The sequence below is a fragment of the Humulus lupulus genome, chromosome 2 (genome assembly GCF_963169125.1).
Source record: "Humulus lupulus chromosome 2, drHumLupu1.1, whole genome shotgun sequence".
Classification (NCBI taxonomy): Eukaryota; Viridiplantae; Streptophyta; class Magnoliopsida; order Rosales; family Cannabaceae; genus Humulus; species Humulus lupulus.
The window spans coordinates 277870886-277893466 of NC_084794.1; the positions used below are offsets into that span (position 1 = coordinate 277870886).

General features: G+C 38.6%; 2 long non-coding RNA genes across 2 annotated transcripts in view; both read right to left on the minus strand.

The window, feature by feature from the left end:
- Window positions 1–19631, minus strand: part of LOC133819497 (uncharacterized) — a 30680-nt gene extending 11049 nt beyond the window's left edge. The window contains exons 1-5 of the long non-coding RNA XR_009886352.1: window positions 19545–19631; window positions 19082–19134; window positions 18817–18958; window positions 17189–17296; window positions 11201–11317 (exon numbers count right to left, since the gene is read on the minus strand). This is a non-coding gene — a long non-coding RNA (uncharacterized LOC133819497). The remainder of the gene's footprint in view (window positions 1–11200; window positions 11318–17188; window positions 17297–18816; window positions 18959–19081; window positions 19135–19544) is intronic.
- LOC133819498 (uncharacterized) lies at window positions 15297–16231 on the minus strand. Its single transcript, XR_009886353.1, has 3 exons — window positions 16204–16231; window positions 15640–15709; window positions 15297–15476 (listed from the first exon to the last, which is right to left on the minus strand). It is a non-coding gene; the product is annotated as an uncharacterized LOC133819498 (long non-coding RNA).
- Window positions 19632–22581: the final 2950 nt, after the last annotated feature.

The window sequence follows — 22581 nt, forward strand, 5'->3', positions numbered from 1 at the left end:
GTAATGCCAGGATGTCAGTTACCTGAATTATTGAGGTGACGGAGCTCCAGTAATGCTCGGCCTCAAAGAATTCTCCCCTCGGCTGCGAGGAAGAAGGCTCCCCCATCAATGAAAATTGGAGTTCTCCTGGACTGTACGCGATGGTGACCTTTAATGCGGGGTCGAGTGGGATCGGCCTGGGCCCTGAGTTGGGTTCAGGATAAATGGCTTCTCAAAGAATCCTCCTCTTTTTCTCTATGACCTCGTCTATTTGGCAGCGGTAATGAGCTCGAATATCCTCCTGCTCGCGCGCAAGGTCGTACTCACGAATCCTACGTTGATTCCGAGCAAACAGCGACTCCGGGCTCGGGGTTTTTGGCGAGTAAGAGATTGCTAGCAATGACCCCCACCGTCTTTCCAGATTCTGTGACATCTACCGAGAAAGAAAAAATGGTGACGGCCATGCATGCAAGAGTTCAAAGGTGACGAGCTTGACAGGACAAGCTCGGATCTTATGGACGTAGCAAGTTCGAAATTAAAACCCTTATTAAAGGGTCAGAACGTGTAAAAGGAGGAGAGTGGGCATAACATTTTGAAAATCCCGAATTATCTGGGAAAAAAGGTGGCGGTTATTCATAAAAGGTGACATTGGGTATCGTGCATACTTCGAAACCAAGGTTTTGCACCCAAATATCTTGATATGCAAGATACGTCTCCTAAAATTTTAAGACCCAAAAAAAAGAGGTCTTGCTCAAACACCAAAACTGGGTATGGAATCAGTGTTGTAATCCCAGTACGGAGACTTAAAACGTGAAAGCCTATCGGTCAAGAAATTCCATAACGTATCATACTAAGAAAATAAACTAGTACATTCATAGGAATAACAAGAACAATATGAACAGAAACGGGTATGAGGAAATATAAAAAGACAATCGGACACTTACACAAGGTTGGCGATTGCAGAGAAATTGTCGATTGAAGGAGAGGCTGCAGGTATGAGCACACGGTCTCGAACAAACTGGTGGTCCTCTGTTTCTTCGGCTGGGAGAACATGCACAAGCAATAAGTTCTCTGGGATGGCCTCTAGTTTTGTCCCTTCTCTTTCGCTTCTGATGTGTGTAAAATAAGAAGAAGAAGAAGATCTTATATACATAGAGGGAAAAGAGTGATAAAAGGGATTGATCTGAGCCATTGGCGAGAATCCTCATAAAATCCAACGGACAGGGATTGATGACATGATGGTACCAAAAATGTGGCAGACGAATGATCATGGGCAGATTTCCAAGGTACTCGAGAACCCTGAATGGGCAATACCCGACTGACACGTGTCCGCTCTCAAGAATGTGACGGTACGGTTCCCGAAGAAAGTAGTTCAAAAGTTTCCTTCTCATAGGATTCGAACAAATACTTTTGAGGGGGCAAGATGTTATACCCAGATTTCATGCCATGAGGATTGTGACCTCGAAAGCTGGATTCATAATGAGTGAACTCGTAAAATCTGGAATATGTTCGAAATCTAAACAACGAGACTACAAAACAGAGACTGTAACGCCCTAGATAGCCAAGACTGTTACACTGTGTGTTTATAAAGGGCTAGACTTGCTAACCAAGTCAATTAAATAAATTCGTGTTATTGAAACTGTTAAGGAACTAGGGTTGAAAGCGTTTTGGTTTCAAAAGCCACATTTTCATTAAAAAAAACTTTGTTTATTTACACGTGATCCCAAAAATATCAGTTTAAAGGCCGTTTACAAAAGTTACAAGGTTCAAATACATTAACCAGCCATACTAAGGCAAAACAAGCAGTTAGGTACATCCCTGTCCTGACTCACTCCTCGACCATGGTGATCGAACAGCTGGCTATATACATTTCACCTCGGAGCTCTCCACCTCAGGCTTGTTCAAGCTTGCCCTTGCCTTTACCTGCACCACGTAGCACCCGTGAGCCAAGGCCCAGCAAGAAAACACAACAAAAACAGAGCATGAACAATTAACAGACAAGTCAACATCTCACATTGCATCACATATACTCAGATGTATCATCAATCAGTATAATCAAGTATTCCACATACTAGGAATTTCAGTTCATAATATTCACAATTCACAAACGATAACTAGGGCTAGCGCCCTCAGGCTGCTCCCTCTGTTATCCCTTTGTTCTTGGCTCCCAATGGCCAATCTGCGCCCTATGCGCTAAATTCATGTACGGCACTCTTAGACCGTTATGATATGTCCCATGGCGTAATATCAACGTTGACATGATATAACCTTCGGGAGCACTTAGTCCCATCACAACCATACAACCGGGTGCAGTTTTCTTACCTTTCAATACACTAATTTCTGATGCCACGAAGCCGCGAGTACGGTCCACTACCCCGAGCCTCTCCAAAGACCTAATCACAACATAAATGAAACATCCTTTGTCATTAACCAATCCAAAATTATTTCCCGGAACCAATCCCACACTCTCGGAACCCCCAAATCCCTAAAACAATGCACCGAAGGCATCCCTCGAACCCCCGGAGCAAAGGCTCAAAATTACAAATTCCCATGTCCTGAAATTGGCCTAGCACCGCGGCACTGCCCTATAGGGCCGCGGCGCCCAGCAAGTCAGAGAGCATACACCGCCCAGAAAAAGCCTTGCGCCGCTGCGAGCTAGAACAGCGCCGCGGTGCTCCTTCGCAAGCCCAGAATTCTGGGTTTTTCCCCTGCGTTTTCCCGAACCCAAATCACTCCAAATCACCCCAAACTTATACCTAAGCCCCAAAACCAACTCAAAACCTCAAATAAACCTTTCAACGACCTACAAACATCATAATCTAGCTTAGTTACACAACCATTCACAGAATTCACACTTAAATTTCAAACTCAAGAACTTAAACCAAAACTTGAGAAAAGTACAAACCAGACCTATAAATCCCTAAATCGTAATAGCTACAAGATTACAAACATGTTTAATACCCTTACCTCAATCAGAAATTCAACTTAAGCTTCCTCCAATCCAAGCTTTAAACTGAGTTTCCCCTTGACAAACCAGCTGAGTTTTTCATGCAAAACAAGCCATGGCTATCTTTCAATTCCTTCCAAAAATCAATTCAGAACTTAACAAAATAGGGACTAAATCCTTACCTCAGTATAAACCTTGATATGTGCTTCATTCCACACCCTTAAGCCCTTTACTAGCCTCAAAGAACACAGCTCAACTCCTCTTCCACTTTGCCTTCTAGGTTCTTGATTCTCCCTTTCCTTCTTGATCTTTCTAGCCTTCCAAGTCTTAATTTCAGTTATACTTAGCATAAAAGAATCGTATACATCCTTTTCCCTCAGCCAAAACCACCTATACCACTGCCAAAAGACTACCTTAGCCCTCCACTGATATCCCTTCCTAACTAAACCTCAAGGACATATTTTTCCTTTCACTAGCTTTACAATTCTACCACTTCTCCAACAAAACCTGTTACTCTCTATGGTTACTAACGGTTACGCAGGTTACCAAATCACCAGTTACCATTATCTAGCTTTCTAGGACCGTCTCGGCACGTACATCACATTGATACAACCACACCAAGCGGTAAAAATCACATAGCATAATTATCACATAACGTAATACACATAGTCATATAACATGCTTTAAATCATAATCATGCATCTTAATCATTAAAATCACACATAATTCCCATTATGCCCTCCAGGCACACTAATCAAGGCCCTTAAGCCTTATTAGTGAATTTGGGTCGTTATTACTATCCCCTCCTAATGAGAATTTCGTCCTCGAAATTTACCTGAACAACTCCAGATACTGATCCCGCATAGCTGTCTCAAGCTTCCAGGTCGCCTCCTCGACCTTACTATTCCTCCACAGCACTTTAACCAGAGGAATCATCTTATTTCTCAACACTTTATCTTTTCGATCCAAGATCTGAACTGGTTGTTCTTCATAAGCCAAATCTTCCTGTAACTCCAGATCTTCATGCTTCAATACATGAGTCACATCTGAGACATACTTCCGAAGCATGGAGACATGGAACACATCGTGAACTCCAGACAACGATGGTGGAAAAGCTAACTTGTAAGCCACCTGACCAATTCTTTCCAAGATCTCACATGGCCCAACGAATCTAGGGATTAGCTTGCCCTTCTTACCAAACCTCCTCACCCCTCACAGAGGTGAAACTCGAAGAAAGACGTGGTCCCCAACCTGAAACTCCACGTCCCTACGCTTAGGATCAGCGTAGCTCTTCTGCCTACTCTGAGACGCAAGCATCCTAGCCCGGATCTTCTCTATAGCTTCACTTGTCTTCTGTACCATATCCGGCCCCAAATACCTCCTCTCACCCATCTCATCCCAGTGAATGGGTGATCTACACTTCCTCCCATATAGCATCTCATAGGGAGCTACTCCAATCGTTGACTGATAACTATTGTTGTACGAGAATTCAATCAACGGAAGGTACTTACTCCATGAACCCTCAAAATCAATCACACATGCTTTGAGCATATCCTCCAACACCTGGATCGTCCTCTCAGACTGTCCATCAGTCTGAGGATGAAAGGCTGTACTGAACTTCAACTGAGTTCCCAAAGCTCTCTGCAAACTACCCCAAAACTTGGAAGTGAAGATGAGATCCCGGTCTGACACTATAGACTTAGGAACCCCATGGAGACGTACGATCTCCCTCACATACAACTCAGCATACTGATCCACAGTATATGTCAACCTCACTAGAAGGAAATGGGCTGACTTGATGTATCTATCCACTATCACCCATACTGAGTCTTGAAGTCCTACTGTCCTGGGTAAACCTCCCACAAAGTTTATGGTAATGTCCTCCCATTTCCTTTCAGGAATACCCAATGGCTGAAGCAACCCTGCTGGTCGCTGATGCTCAGCTTTCACCTGCTGACAGGTCAAACATCTGGCAACGTACTCAACCACATCCCTCTTCATCCCGGGCCACCAATAAAAAGTCCGTAGATCTTGATACATCTTCGTGGTACCCGGATGAAGTGAGTACGGCGTCGTATGAGACTCATCCAGTATCTCTCGTCTGATCCCCTCATCTGCTGGAACACAAATCCATCCCTGATACCGAAGTAAACCAACCTCAGAAACTGAATAGTCCTTAGCTATTCCCGCTAAGACATCCTCTCTCACCCTCTGTAATTGAGCATCTGTCAACTCTCCCTCTCTGACCCGTTCTAGCAGGGTCGAATGTAGAGTAATATTAGCCAACCGGCCCACCATCAGCTCTATCCCTGCTCTAACCATCTCATTAGCTAACTCCCTCGAGATCTAAACAGCACTATATAACTGACATGGACCTCTGCGGCTCAATGCATCAGCCACCACGTTGGCTTTCCTTGGATGGTAAAGAATATCACAATCATAATCCTTTACCAGCTCCAGCCAACGCCTCTGTCTCATATTCAAGTCTTTCTATGTAAAGAAATACTTCAAGCTCTTATGGTCGGTGTACACCTCGCACTTCTCCCCATAAAGATAGTGCCGCCAAATCTTCAGTGCGAACACCACTGCTGCTAAGTCTAAGTCATGAGTAGGATACCGCTGCTCATACTCCTTCAGCTGTCGTGATGCATAAGCTATAACCTTCTCATTCTGCATCAAGACACAGCCTAAGCCCAACCTCGATGCATCACAGTATACCACAAACTTCCCTTCCCCCGAAGGAAGGCTCAACACTGGCGCTGTAATAAGTCGTCGCTTCAACTTCTGAAAGCTGTCTTCACACCTGTCTGACCAGATAAACTTCAAATTCTTTCTTGTCAATTCTGTCATGGGTGCTGCTATCTTCGAGAAGCCCTCTACAAACCGCCTGTAGTACCTTGCTAATCCCAGAAAACTCCGCACCTCCGAGGCATTTCTTGGCCTCGGCCAATCTCTAACTACCTTTATCTTAGACGGATCCACCTTAATCCCATCTACACCAACAATGTGTCCAAGGAATGTCACTTCAGGTAACAAGAACTCACACTTCTTAAACTTAGCATACAACTGATGCTCCCTCAACCTCTGGAGAACCTGTCAAAGATGGAACTTGTGCTCTTCCTCTGAATTGGAATACACCAGGATGTCGTCGATGAAGTCTATAACAAACTGATCTAGAAAATCCTTGAACACCCTGTTCATTAAGTCCATAAAGGTTGCTGGGGCATTGGTCAAACCAAAAGACATGACCAAGAACTCATCGTGCCCGTACCGTGTCCGGAAGGCCGTCTTAGGTATATCCTCATCCTTGATCCTCAGCTGGTGATAACCAGATCGAAGATCAATCTTTGAGAACACCATCTTTCCTTGCAACTGATCGAACAAGTCATCAATCCTTGGTAGGGGATACTTATTCTTAATTGTTAACTTGTTCAATTCTCGATAATCAATACACATCCTTAGAGTCCCATCCTTCTTCTTAACAAACAAAACTGGAGCACCCCACGGCGAGTAACTAGGTCTGATGAACCCCAAATCCAGAAGCTCCTGCAGCTGTATCTTTAACTCTTTCAATTCCACTGGTGCCATCCTATATGGTGCCCTCGACACTGGCTCTGTCCCTGGTGCCAACTCAATAACAAACTCAATCTCTCTACGTGGCGGCAATCCAGGCAAATCCTCAGGGAACACATCCAAGAACTCACAAACCAATCTGGTGTTCTCCAGTCCAACTGGTGAAACTCTGGTGGTATCCACCACACTAGCCAAGAAGCCTATACATCCACCCTGCAATAGATCTCTGGCCCTCAATGCTGATATCCTGGGTACGCGGGGTCCATGCACCGCTCCCACCAAAACAAAGGGATCCTCGCCCTCTGGCTCAAAGGTTACCATCTTCTTCCTACAATCAATGGTAGTTCCATACCTAACTAGCCAATCCATACCTAAAATCATATCAAAGTCCTCCATACTCAACTCAATCAAGTCTACTAATAACTCCCTACCATCAACGAACACTGGCAGTGCTCTAATCCACCTCCTAGATACTATCAGTTCTCCTATAGGCAATATAGTCCCAAATCCTGAAGCACTACACTCACTAGGCCTACATAGTCTATCAATCACCCTATCAGATACAAATGAATGAGTAGCACCAGAATCAATCAAAACAGTAAAGGGAGTGCCAGCACTAGAAAGCTGACCTGTCACTACCGAGGGACTAGCCTTGGCCTCCGCCTCCGTCAGGGTGAACACTCGTGCTGGAGTCAAGCTATCCACCTTTCCTGTCTCTCCCTTCTTCACCGTCAGGCAATCTTTCCTGAGGTGTCCCACCATCCCACACACGTAGCAAGCTTTAGCTCAACACTCGCCCGGATGGCGCCTCTTGCTCCTCGTGCACTCGGGATAAGTCCTCCATGAATCTCCGCCTCCCTGACGGCCACCCTGAGTACCCCGACCTCCCCTATCAGACCTAAGAGCAATTGGAGTATCAGGAGTCTTCCTCTTAAAATCATTAGGGCCTCTGCCCCTACTAGACCCAGAGTATGGACGCACCGCCCTGCGGCCCTCCCTTCTTGCTACACTATCCCTCCATATCCTATTCTCCGCTTCCTCAGCGGTAAGAGCCCTCTCCACAGCCTGGGAATAAGTAGTCACTTCAGGAACTATGGTAATTCTTACATCTCGGGCTATCATAACATTCAGCCCTCTAACAAACCTGTCCTGCCTGGCTGAATTGGTAGGCACAAGATCTGGTGCGAACTTCACAAGTCTGTCGAACTTCAAGGCATATTCTGTAACTGTCATACTGCCCTGAACCAGGGCCAACAACTCATTCACTTTCGCTGCCCTAATGGCAACGTTATAATACTTCTGATTGAACAAATCCTTAAACCCTTCCTAAGTCAATGTAGCAACCTCTCTAGTCTGTGAGGCCACCTCCCACCAGATTCAGGCATCATCCCTCAACATGTAAGTGGCACAATCCACCCTGTCATTTCCTTCCACTCTCATAAAATCAAGAATGGTAGTGATCAAAGTCATCCACTGTTCAGCTTTCAGTGGATCTGGACCACACTCAAAGGTCGGGGGTTGTTGCTTCCTGAACCGCTCATACAACGGTTCCATCTTATTCCCAACATCAACTGACTGTACCACAGGTACCAGTGCCGATGGCCCAATAGGGGCAACACTCCCAGATGGAGCCTACTGCAGAATTCAGATCTGTTCATCTTGGCTCTGAAGCCTAGCTTGCATTTCTGCCATTAACTGCTGCCAGTTCTCAGGGACTGGTGGAGGGGTCGGGCCCTGGTCATCATCTCTTGCCCCTGACCTGCCGGCTAGTCGTGTGGATTTCCTTGAACGCATAACTATTCAAGTCAATCTGCAATCAACGACTCGGCAATTAGGCTATGATGACAGGGTAATAATCTTTCCATAATCCATCACTGAAACTCCACTCATTCACAAGCAATCAAATTATAACAATTTATCCAGATATTCATCCACATGCACAGCAATGCTAATCAGCACGCCTCAATAACATCATCCAAAAGTCAAGGGCCAGGCCCTGTCAGTATCTCATGCTCCCTATTCATCAAACAGATATCTGCAATCATGTCTCACTCAAATCACTTAAGCACGCAAACATGCTTACACAATTACCAAACTCTGAGTTGAGCTTGTCTCCTGCAGCGAATGTACATACCCAGCCAGTCTTCAGGACCCATAAACCAAGGACACTCTGATACCAAGTTGTAACACCCTGGATAGCCAAGACCGTTACACTGTGTGTTTATAAAGTGCTAGACTTGCTAACCAAGTCAATTAAATAAAATCGTGTTATTGAAAATGTTAAGGAACTAGGGTTGACAGCGTTTTGGTTTCAAAAGCCACATTTTCATTAAAAAAATGTTGTTTATATACACGGGATCCCAAAAATATCAGTTTAAAGGCTGTTTACAAAAGTTACAAGGTTCAAATACATTAACCAGCTATACTAAGGCAAAACAAGCAGTTAGGTAGATCCCTGTCCTGACTCATTCCTCGACCATGGTGATCGAACAGCTGGCTATGTACATTTCACCTCGGAGCTCTCCACCTCAGGCTTGGTCAAGCTTGCCCTTGCCTTTACCTGCACCACGTAGCACCCGTGAGCCAAGGTCCAGCAAGAAAACACAACAACAACAGAGCATGAACAATTAACAGACAAGTCAACATCTCACATTGCATCACATATACTCAGATATATCATCAGTCAGTATAATCAAGTATTCCACATACTAGGCATTTCAGTTCATAATATTCATAATTCACAAACGATAACCAGGGCTAGCGCCCTCAGGCTGCTCCCTCTGTTATCCATTTGTTCTTGGCTCCCAGTGGCCAATCTGCGCCCTATGCGCTAAATTCATGTACGACACTCTTAGACCGTTATGACATATCCCATAGGGCCGTGGCGCCCAGCAAGTCAGACAGCATACACCGCCCAGAAATAGCCTTACGCCGCGACGCTCCTTCGCGAGCCCAGAATTCTGGGTTTTTCCCCTGCATGTTCTCGAACCCAAATCACTCCAAATCACCCCAAACTTATACCTAAACCCCAAAACCAACTCAAAACCCCAAATAAACCTTTCAAAGACCTACAAACATCATAATCTAGCTCAGTTACACAACCATTCACAGAATTCATACTTAAATTTCAGACTCAAGCACTTAAACCAAAACTTGAGAAAAGTACAAACCACACCTCTAAATCCCTAAATCGTAATAGCTACAAGATTACAAACATGTTTAATACCCTTACCTCAATAAAAAATTCAACTTGAGCTTCCTCCAATCCAAGCTTTAAACTGAGTTTCCCCTTGACAAACTAGCTGAGTTTTTCATGCAAAACAAGCCATGGCTATCTTTCAATTTCTTCCAAAAATCAATTCAGAACTTAACAAAACAGGGACTAAATCCTTACCTCAGTATTAACCTTTATATGTGCTTGATTCCACACCCCTAAGCCCTTTACTAGCCTGAAAGAACACAGTTCAACTCCTCTTCCACTTTGCCTTCAAGGTTCTTGAGTCTCCCTTTCCTTCTTGATCTTTCTAGCCTTCCAAGTCTTAATTTCAGTTATACTTAGCATAAAAGAATCGTATACATCCTTTTCCCTTAGCCAAAACCACCTATACCACTGCCAAAAGACTACCTTAGCCCTCCACTGATATCCCTTCCTAACTAAACCTCAAGGGCATATTTGTCCTTTCACTAGCTTTACAATTCTACCACTTCTCCAACAAATCTTGTTACTCTCTATGGTTACTAATGGTTACGCAGGTTACCAAATCACCAGTTACCATTATCTAGCTTTCTAGGACCGTCTCGGCACGTACATCACATTGATACCACCACACCCACGCTGTACAAATCATATAGCATAATTATCACATAACGTAATACACACAGTCATATAACATGCTTTAAATCAAAATCATGCATCTTAATCATTAAAATCACACATAATTCCCATTATGCCCTCCAGGCACACTAATCAAGGCCCTTAATCCTTATTAGTGAATTTGGGTCGTTACAGAGACGACTTCAGAGATGGTAGTCTCAAAATCCTCACGAGCTCGAAGGATAAGCCCGAGGTGCATCTGTTCTCTGGGATGATCTCAGATCTGGGGCTCCGAGCCTGATGCACGTACGTGATCGACGCCGTGTGGCCTCGGGAAATGTCATAGCTCGAAAGTCAGTTAGAAACCTGGGAGAATATGGCCTTGGTGATATAGGATAATAACTTTGAATATCCTAATGAATCATCAATGGCAAGACGCGGTCTACATCTATTACTGGAAATCCCCTACAATCAGGGGTTATTATTCGATTAGTTATACGCCCCCTGGTCTTCAGGGGACGTTTCCTTTTACACCGGATTTCAGGCATTTAATGCCATTTATTCTATTTGCAAATATAGAGTAACTACCCGAAATATGTGAGATAGTATTCAGCATTCTTCTCTATAAATAGAGAGGTCATGCATCATTGTAAAGGACATAATTTTTGGGATCTTGAGGAAAACTGTGGAGAATTCACCCTTGAGGGATTTTCAGAGATACTCTTAAGTCTTAATAAGAAAGACTCATGGACTAGGCAGAATTAACTGCTGAACCATGTAAAACTCGTGTTTGTATTATCATATCTTTATTGGCCATTGCTAATTATTGTTTACATGCTCTTCTTTCACTGTTGACGAAAAACGGCGTCAACAGTTTTACAACTTACGATGGCCTCTCCCATGACCTTGTTACACTCGGTGACATAGTTTCCAGAAGAATCTTTTCTGGCCACCTTCTAGAGTATAGATCGATCTATCTGCTCTGTTGTGCCCCACTTAGCTTGCTGCATATAATAGAATTAGGTGAATTTTAACATGAAATGAAGAAAACATAAAACCAGGCATAAATCGTTATATATATGTACTTACTAAATCAGCTTCCAATTCAGTATAGCTATGGCGTAAAATCCTATGAGGGTATTTTAAATGATTACGCCTTTCTTGTTGTAATTTTCTAAAATCTTGAAACTCTCACAAATACCACAAGTAAACACTTCCACTCTCACAAATAAATAACAAGTAATAAAACAACACATCCAAAGAAACACATATTCAACAAAATCATTAATATTCAATCATTATATGTAGATAAAAGAACTCCTAACAGAGTTAGCAATGCTCATACATTAAAAATAATATCTACTGCTACGGAAAGTATAAACGGAACTCAAAAACAGAAAGATAGAATGAAATAGCAAAATCATCACAGCTACTTTATAATCTTAGGGATCAATGTTTTTGCTAGTATCATACATCAAAATGTTTATATCAGACAATTATTGTGGGAGTTCATTGCACGACTGAAACTAGCAAAGTCTTAACAAAACTTTGAGGCTAGCTGAGACCACAATATGATATTTGTTTAAGAGAAGCCAGAGCCTCTTCAGGAATCTCAGTTCATTCACGATCGACGGATCAGGAAATCCTTACTACTACATACATTGAAGTAACATAATTCTAGCCTATTGTGTTTTGGAAGAACCTTAGTAGGAGTAATGATAGTTCTTTTGCATAGTCATACATAGTAAGTTTTACTTTCCCAGTTTTGCAAGTACTTTTCACATCTAAAGTTTCTTTATTTGCACTTATTAAATGTGTTTAGAAAAAATTGAATACTTGATCAAGAGAGCATTAGGATAAAGACATCTATGGAATCATTTTGGACATTGGAGGGTTTTTAGCTTTTTCCATATAAGAAAGAAAAAGAGTCTTATAATTTGTGGAATTAACCTCGTTCATTCCTAGAAAAGAGCAGTGTCTTGGATCCTTATTGTAGAATAAGCAGGCTGTAGCAACTGAAACATTTTCTTTGTGTAAAGCTCTGCAAGATGTTCAAAAACCAACATTTAGGAGGACAGCATGAAAAATTAAATAAAAATTATAATAATTGTTACCTTTTAACCTTAAAACATCCAGCAATATAATGATGTGTAAAGTTTGTAATGTACGTACCCATACACGATCATATTAAAAATAAAAAATAAAATAAAATAGAAAAACACCGACAATATAAAGAGTATTAGAAGCAACCAATCATATTGAGATGCATTCTTATATAATAACACTTATACTCATCAAAGTTAATAATGTGAAAGAATTATATTTTGATGAGTAAACGGTAGTGGTTGTTTGGTCATGTGCCAGTACGACCAAAAAAAAAGATAGGTATAAAAGATGCGAGGTTGACCACAAAATCTTGAGAGAATATGATAGGCTATTTGAAAATCCCAGGAAAACGACTGGACATCAAAACAAGAAGATACGTATATTTGGCTACATCTGCCAACTTTAAATAATTATTTGCATTAATACAATATCTATAGATTACTGAATCATATGATATAAATCAGTACACGAACATGATAGGATTCCTAGCAACTTAGGAATATGATGGTTATTGTGTATACTTGTAATATTATATTCTTGTCTATTATTGGAATTTAAGGAAAGAAAAGAAAAATGGATAGGACTTATTTGAGCAAGTATTACCTAAATACAGTCATCGACATCTCTAAATGAGAATAAATAATAAGTTATAAGGAGAGTACAACAACAAGGAATTTATGAGCATGGGATTATTTTCTGAACAAAGCTGCAAGTAAGACATTTCTGAGCTTCTTCCTAGAAAGTGTTCGCATGGCAGAACCTAACAATGGCTAGCTCGTAGCAATAGCAATATAAGCAAGCAGCCATATTGAAAACCTATTCTGTCGATGCAACACATCCAAGCATCTTTTAATAGGAGTTGTATCAAGTGGCTTTGCATCCTGGACCCTAGTAGCTTGCCCAGAGGTTTCTTTTATGACTGGCACAAAACCAGACTCTGGTTTGGATCTCAGTTCATCTTGGTCTGTGTAGAGTCCGAGAACTTTACTTAGCTAATTATTTAGTAGTATTATAGTATGTTTAGTATTATCTTTGTTACTGTGGATTTTTGGTTCAGACCGGGAATTATTTGGACACTCATAGTAGTACTTATAGACCTTCTAAGTTTAACCTATAGTTTAAGAATATTAAGGATAACCTAAGGTTTGATTATATGGCTGATATTAAGAATAATATTTATTATATTATAAGGTTTAGATATCAACCAATAGGATTTTAAGCACATGTTATGAATGGGTAATTAAAGATTAAGTATTTTGGAGGATTAAATTAAATAAGGGTAAAGTTTGAATGTTATAGGGTCAGTCAGCAGCTTTGAATACGTTGAGGGCTTAGTCAAGGCTGTTTACCCCATTCAAACTTAGCTAAAAATGTGTAATTTCGTGTTTAATTAATCAGCGTGTGCCGATATATCGCAGCTATAGGGGGCGATATATCGCAGCACGTAGATACGGAAAACACGAGACGATGCACGATCGCCTCGGGCATACTGGCCCAGGCGATATATCGCCTACAGGGGGCGATATATCGCCTCCTCCAGCATGTTTTCAAACATTTTTGAATTCTTTTCCTTTCAGCCATTCAAACTCCTTCATAAGTCCAGCATCTTTTGAACGAGTCTTCAGCCTCTGCTGAACGATTATTCAAATTATTTTCACCTAAAAAGCCATTATTTTTATTCAAGTAAAATCAAGATACCTTCATTCCCAAACTCTATAAATAGGACCTAGTACCCAGCCATTATTCACCTTTTACTCTAAGTTCAGAAACTGCTAGTGTTAAGTGAGTGTGAGAGTGTAAACACCTGGTTTGGGAAAATCATAAGCTTAAACATCATAAGCTTATCAAACACTTTGGGAAGTGAGGTTCTATAGTATTTCGGTTGTGGTGTAGATTGGTCTTGCAAGTCTTTGAGGTAAACCAAAACTCTAGTTCATTTCTGTATTATGTTATTTTCCTTCTCTTAGCCTTCTATTCAGTTCCCTAACCTCATTCTTATTTTGGTTAGGAAAACTAAGTTCTTGAGCACATAAGTTTCGGTAAGCATGTTTTTCAAATGGTTTAGTCTTTCCATCCCTTTCATTTCATCTCTTTTCTTCCTTAGACTCACTCTTTCTAATGATTATTAGGAGTGTTCCAAAAAGTCCCAACTCAGTCCACTTATCCCAGTAACTTTGGTAAGGAAAATAGGCTAGAATCAATATGTTATATGCTTATGTTATCTTATGTTTTATAAATATGTTATGATATGTATGCATGTATGTTTGTAGGCTTGGGCATATGACCCATATGACTAACAAGACCCCAAATGGGTTATGGGCATATGACCTACTTAGCTAGTAGGACCCCACTAATCCCATGGGCATATGCTTGTTTAGTCTATGGGACCCCAAGTAATAATGGCCATTATAATAAGTGTATGTTATATGTATTATGTTAAGTCTTTATGTTTCTTATGAAATTATGTTTATGACTATGTGTTAGATTTTCCTTGCTGGGCATCAGGCTCATTCCTATTTGTTTTATGTGCAGGAAAATAGCTTTAAGAGGCGGTAAGATTCGTGGACGCTTAGAGAATGTGTATCGATGGTGAATGGAGTCAAGGGGCCGAGCGTTATTCGATTCGAGGATGTAGTTTCTGTTTTATGTCTTTTACATGTATTTTCCGCACTATAAATGTAATGTCTTTTTATTTTTAACCATGTTTTGTTTTTAAAGACAATGGGATTCCATATCCTTCTTAGTATTTTATTTTGTAAGTAACTCTTATTTTTACAAGTTACTCAATAAAATTATGGTATTTCCGCAAAAATGTAAGTTTATGTATAGTTTCGTTAATGGTCCAAAAGTCTAGATTAGTGGGTCATTACAGTCTGCAACAGAAACAATTTCAGTATTTTCACAATGACTCTTCTGAGTCTCCGATAATTCTTCCATCGAATTATTGTTTGTTTGTTCATTTCCCACTGCAACCACCATACCATCCTCCACAACGCTTACAAAGGGGCCCTGATCAATTGTAGAGTCCAATGAGGACTTAGGGCCACTATTCAGGATCTAAAAATACATGGGAAAGAGAAGTATTAGTTTGCATAATTAATTGCATCTAAGATTCAACATTGGTGTTGTCTCTGATTATTGATAGCATTACAAACGAACAGAAGAATCCATCGTAATAGTAATACAAGCTTATCATCAATGTAGACTGATTTAACTGCACCTTGTTTTGTACATGCATATATTGGCTAGAATGTAGAACCCTTAAAAATTCACCAGTTGCCCTTACCCACCTGCAAAAGAAAAGTATATAACAAACCAAATTAGAATGAAGAATTCAGAATCAGGTAATTAAAGACAATGCTGCCTAGAAATGCACGCAAATTGAAATCCACGAGGAAACCTTGACAACATCAAGGGAATTCCTTCCATATCTAAAAGCACACCAAAATTGGAAGTGCACTTAAGATTCAGGCTATATCCACAAAATTATGGAAAAGGCACTCCAAGAAATACCTAAACCCAAGGATAGCTGTTCCGAATGTTTCATCAAACCAGTCCAATACTAAAATTGTTTTATCTTGCTAGCCTAGTGGATAAAAAATGATATGAAGTTTACAATCCTATCAGGATTGCTAGGTTAGTTGACTAAACTCCAGTGCAAGTAGACCCCCATGCCAATGCCTGGCGAAAGACTGACAAAATTGGAGCATATGTATTAGCATGAACTCTAGCATGGCCTGTAACCATACTGAAAAGCAAAATTGTTGTCTCCCAACCAAACAACCTTAATTCCAGTTAGGTCCAAATATGAAACATGAAAATATGAAGTACCACAAGCGAGCTGCAGTTAACCCTTCAAAAAATGCAAGATGTCCTCTATGCTTTGTTGAAGCCAATACCACATTTTTATTAGTCCTATAAAAGACAGATATCAATACACATTGTCAAATCAATAAAGCATGTGCGTATTCACATACTAAAAGCAACTTAACCTACATTCGTCCAATGGAATGGCTTCCCTAGTACAGACAGGATCATCCAATACACTGACACAGAGAAGTGGGATTGAAACATTGCCCACATAACCACATTCAAAGAAACACATATTCAACAAAATCATTAATTTTCAATCATTATATGCTGATGAAAGAACTCCTAACAGAGTTAGCAATGCTCATACATTAAAAATAATATCTACTGCTAAGGAAAGTATAAACGCAACTCAAAAACAAAAAGATAGAATGAAATAGCAAAATCATCACAGCTACTTTATAATCTTAGGGATCAATGTTTTTGCTAGTATCATACATCAAAATGTTTATATCTGACAATTATTGTGGGAGTTCATTGGACGACTGCAACTAGCAAAGTCTTAACAAAACTTTAAGGCTAGCTGAGACCACAATATGATATTTGTTTAAGAGAAGCTAGAGCCTCTTCAGGAATCTCAGTTCATTCACGATCGACTGATCAGGAAATCCTTACTACTACATACATTGAAGTAACATAGTTCTAGGCTATTGTGTTTTGGAAGAACCTTAGTAGGAGTAATGATAGTTCTATTGCATAGTCATACATAGTAAGTTTTACTTTCCCAGTTTTGCAAGTACTTTTCACATCTAAAGTTTCTTTATTTGCACTTATTAAATGTGTTTAGAAAAAATTGAATACTTGATCAAGAGAGCATTAGGATAAAGACATCTATGGAATCATTTTGGACATTGGAGGGTTTTTAGCTTTTTCCATATAAGAAAGAAAAAGAGTCTTACAATTTGTGGAATTATCCTCGTTCATTCCTAGAAAAAGAGCAGTGTCTTGGATCCTTATTGTAGAATAAGCAGACTGTAGCAACTGAAACATTTTCTTTGTGTAAAGCTCTGCAAGATGTTCAGAAACCAACATTTAGGAGGACAGCATGAAAAATGAAAAAAAATTATTAGACAGCAACATCAATAAGAATCCAAATGGCCTAATTCTCCCAGAACAAGATGAAATAATGAACTAGGCTCTCTATCCTCCAGAAAACATTAAAAAATAAATAAATAAAAGTTCTCAAGTAGAGGATCGTATGAAAAGATCAAAATTGAGCATGGAAGTTAGAAAATATGTAAGAAACATATATACAAGTAAAACTAGCAATCAATAATGTGAGAGAACACTGACAGATTGGGTAAACATTCTTTCTAAATAATAAATGAGCAAAATCAAGAGAAATTTTAGCATGGATTGACCAAGATGTGCCACGCAGCTATTCAAACTACTGCAATAATTTGTTGAGGTGGCTGAAGGCTAATGTCATTAATTACGGCCACATTATAAAACACCATAACCTTATCTTCGTCTAAATTATTAATGTGATATTTCTTCTCACTGGCTCCATAGTAGCTATGTAATAGCTCTCTAAGTTCAACATCTTGGATTGCACAACTAGTGTAGAGTATACCACATTGCAAAAAAAAAAAAAAAAACATTTTTGAATCAATTTTCACTTCCCAATATAATTCATAACCATCTACCATCTTTCCACTCATTAACTCGTAGGGATCATTAGGGAGAATGATTGTATTATGAGAATGTATCAAAAAAATTACAAACAAAATAGGATTTCAAGAACTTGCCTCTCCCTCTCTCCTCACCCAGCCAATTAAAACTCTCTCTAGGAAACAGCTCAGGAAATATACAGTAAGCACACAAATAACATGACAGAAATTTCCAAATCCAGTACCTTGATCCTTGAGAATGTCCAGGAGGCCACTAAGGGAAATATATTTTTGCTAAATCACAGATGCAGGGAACTAAGCAGCCATACCAAACTCTACTTTGCCAGAACATATAAGATGCATTCAAAAAATGCTTTGCACTCGTTATAATTAAACAAGCTGCTACTCAATTATAATAGACGAGATGGAGATCTCATAGTCTATAAGAGCTTTATAAGTAGAATTTAAGTATTTAACCATACTGTAAGAAAGTTACACTAGCAAATTCTACTTCGTCTGACAAATGAGACAGTATTATGAAAAGTCTTCGCACTCATTATGAGTAGCCATCCTATAACCCAATTATAATACATGCAAAGTAGAACCCGTAGTCTACATTAAAAGAGCTTATATCTATGATTTAAGTAGTTAGCCCTACTATTAGCAAGTTATTCAATAAAATTCTACTTCACCAGACAATAATATGCCATTATAAAAATTCGTCTAGATTTTTTATTTAATGAAACTAGGCTCCCCGCCTAACCCCAGCACCAGAAAACTGTAGATATCACTATGTGGATGCCCATGAGAGGCTGGGACCTCAGAGCTTGTTTCTCTGCCCCCGTGATTCCCTTTTCTCTGTCATCTTTCTAATTCTCCCAAGTACACAGAGGATAAGGAAATAATGGAAATCTTACTTCATTGTTGTCAATCACAAATTCAAAATTAGGACAGGCTCTAGCTGGGTTGCTTTTCCAATTAATTCTTTCAAGATCATGGTTGCTAGATGCACTCTTGATCTTTGTAGAGATTATGTTACCATCTACTAACCATGATGGTCTGCACAAATTACTGCAACAAAATTGCAGTCAGAATTATTGTTGTCACAAGCAACATACTAAGAACAAAAAATTATCACAGTCTATCTTTAAAAGATGCAGAAAACTTTTACAGTTTAGTTACAAAAATGTGGAACACTTCAAAGAAGCTATCAAAAGAAAGAACTTCATAATTAGCTGTCAAAAGAAATTTAGGAAAAGTTCGATTAATAGCTATGGTGGAAGGTAAGATAGCAAGACTTGAGAACCAAATCAATCAAATTAAACTTGGACTGCAACATGAACAAGAAGCAAAAGAAGAATCAAACCAATAGTAGCTCTTCTACAATACAGGACAATTTCTATAGTTTTATAAACAAATCAAGGTAAGATTTAACAACACAAAACTCTACAAATAGACCCAATTAGACATTCTGAATCTTCAATCCCAGAAATCAAAAGAAAGAAAGTTGAGAAGAATTATTGGGAGTTTGAACTTTGAGAGGAAAAAAAATAAAGAAAAGGGAAAGAAAGCAATTGGGACTCCAGTGATTGCTCTAATCGTGTGTGAGCTATGAACATATATGAGAGAGGACGGAGGTCCATACCTGGAGAATCCGTAGTGCACCTGAGGTGTTGTCGCCAGAGAAGGAAGGATCCAGTCACCGTAGAAGAGAGGTTGACTCCAGTCACACGAATTGTTGTTGATGTCGAGCAATGGCGAGGTTTCTGTCCTGGGGTCGAACGGCGGTTGGGCTACTATCTTGGGGTGATGTCTAGGGTTGTTGAACGGAGGTGGGAGGCGCCGTCATGGAGGAGGTGCTGCGCGCGAGGTCAAACGAGGGTGGAGGGGGTCAAGATTACTGGGGAAATTTTTTAACCTAGAAATAAGTCATTCTTTAAAAAATAAAGAAGTGAAAAAATAATCTGTTTTTTAAAAAATAGTTTTTATTAGTTTTAAAAGAAAAAAATAAAATTAATACTACAAATTTTTAATAATTATGGGTTGTGTTTAATTGGTAAAAACTTTTATATTGTTTGGTAATACTTAAAAAATAGTTTTTTATTTAAGTAATTAAAAAATTTAACAATTAAACATAAAATATGTTTGGTAACTCTATTTTTATTTGTTATTTTATAAAATTTTAGTTTAAATTTATTAAATTTTGAAAATAGAATTTTTTCACTTTCAAAATTTTTTAAACTGTTTTTAACTTTTACTTTTTTTTTTATTCTTCTATTCTTCAAATCAACATATCATATTGTTAAACAAAAAATAAAAATAAAAGTTATCAAATGCGTTTATTATTTTTTGTTTTTAAAAACAATAAACGCGTTTGATAAATTTTATTTTTATTTTTTCTTTAACAATATGAAATTGGGTGTTGATTTGAAGAAGAGAAGAAAAAAAAAAGTCCTAACGGTTGAAAAAAAAATTAAAAGTGAAAAAAATTCTAGTTCAAAATTTAATGAATTTTAATTAAAATTTTAAAAATAATAAATAAAAATAAAGTTACCAAACACTGTTTTATGTTTAATTCTCAATTTTTTAATTAACTAAATAAAAACTTATTTTTTAAGTGTTACCAAAGAACACAATCATTAATGAACTTTTAATAAAAGAAATCTTACTTCATTAAATATATAATAAGTAATTCAATTAGAAATTAATATTACAAAAAAAGTATTAAAAAAATAAACAATTATTTGAATAACTCTTTTAAAAATAAAACTCAATCTTTAACTAGTAGGTATTGTGTGTTGCAAATTATTAATTAATACTTTTTATTAATATATTTACATAAAATATATTAAATTATATTAAAAAAAAATACAAATTAAATTAGTACTTGATTAGAAAAATTGTATTGCATTAGACAACAGTTTAAGTAGAAATGTTTTCTCATGTTAAAAATAGGCATGTTACAACAGTCTCATTAGAACTGTCGTTTCATGTGAGTTTTAATTTGCATGGCACAACAGTTTGTGAGCGACTGTTGTGTCATGTATATTTTTAACATGACACGACAGTTTTACTACAAACATCATCTCATGCATGTCGTCTAAGTACAATTTTGTAGTAGTGGAATTAATAGGAAATTATAAGACATTGGTTTTAAAAAAATTAATTTGTTTAATTATTTTTTTGGAAAAGCATAGTCATTAATTTTCTAAAAATAAATAATAAAAATACTATTTTTAATTTTATAATGAGCTTATTTTAAGAATTTTATTCGATCTCCACCGTTGGTTTAACATAGTCAATAGCTTAATGGGGCCTCGAGGCGCTTTGATTCGTCCCCCTACAGAAGGTGTTCATTAGTTATTTTGACATGGTTAGATTTCGAAAGATATATAATTATAGGTCAAATTCTACTAGACTCACCCCTACGGTGACTACTAGGACTAAATCTATGATTAACGAAACCGTGGGTCTAGCTCATAAAATAAGAGATTTTGTTTTCTTATTTTGATCAAATAGTAGGTTGTTAATAGTGGTGTCCATTATTAAATGAGTTTACAACTCTATTTAACTAGTGGTATTTTTTACTCTCGCCTATCAGGACAAGGATATCATAGATTAGTTAAAAACCTAAAGAAATAGAGATATGATTGTTTTTAGTATTTTTTCTCATATCTTACATATTTTTGGTATATGTTGTGCTATTTCTTGAAATATGTGTGAATAGTAGTTTTATTGAGCAAATGTGATTGATTTCTATTTTATTGGTAATTTGTAGTTTTAAGTTAAGTAGTGTCTGTGTCTACTTCCATCCTTTCTCAACTTTTGATGGAGAAACTCGCTAGAGAAAACTTCCATAATTGGAAGTAGAATATCAACATAGAGTTGATAGGTGACAACTCCGAGTTCGTCATGATTGAGGAATCCCCAGAACAAGCATTGTGTCTGCACGTTCGTGATGGCACCGTCAATGCTCGTGATGGTACTGTAAATGCTTGGATAGCACGGACTCTGCACGTTCATGATGGCACCGTAAATTCCTAGATGGCACCGTGTCTGCACGTTCATGCTCAACTCAACTATGGTCTGACGCAGCTCATGAACGAGCTTCAGATTATTGAACCTGTCATGGGTGGACCTAGTAAAGGAGGTGAAAATAAGACTACTGATGTTGCTGCTGATCTAGCTAAGGTTGAAGCTAACCAAGTTTCGTCTTCGAAAGCTGGAAACAAGAGGAAAGGTGGAAAAATAAACAACCCTAAGCCTGCAAAGGCTGCAAAGGCAAGTGCACAACCAAGTGCACAGACGCCTAAGGCAAAAAACAAGAAAAACAAGAAAAGTAATGGTAAATGTTTTCACTGCAAAGAGAAGGGGCATTGGAAACAGGATTGCCCCAAGTTTCTAGCAGCAAAAAACAAAGGTAAGGGTTAAAGTTCATTTATCTTAGAAACAAGTGTGTTTAGAGAATGATAAATTCATTTGGATTATTGATTCTGGATCTACCAACCATGTTTGTAACTCTTTATAGCTTCTTGAATCGTGGGAGGAAGTGAACGAAGGTGGCTTAAAGCTTAGAGTTGGGAATGGAGCGTTCATTGCGGTCCTAGCTAGAGGAAGAGCTCGTCTGAAGTTCGGAAATAAATTTTTAATTTTAAAATATGTATTTTTTATTCCGAATTTTA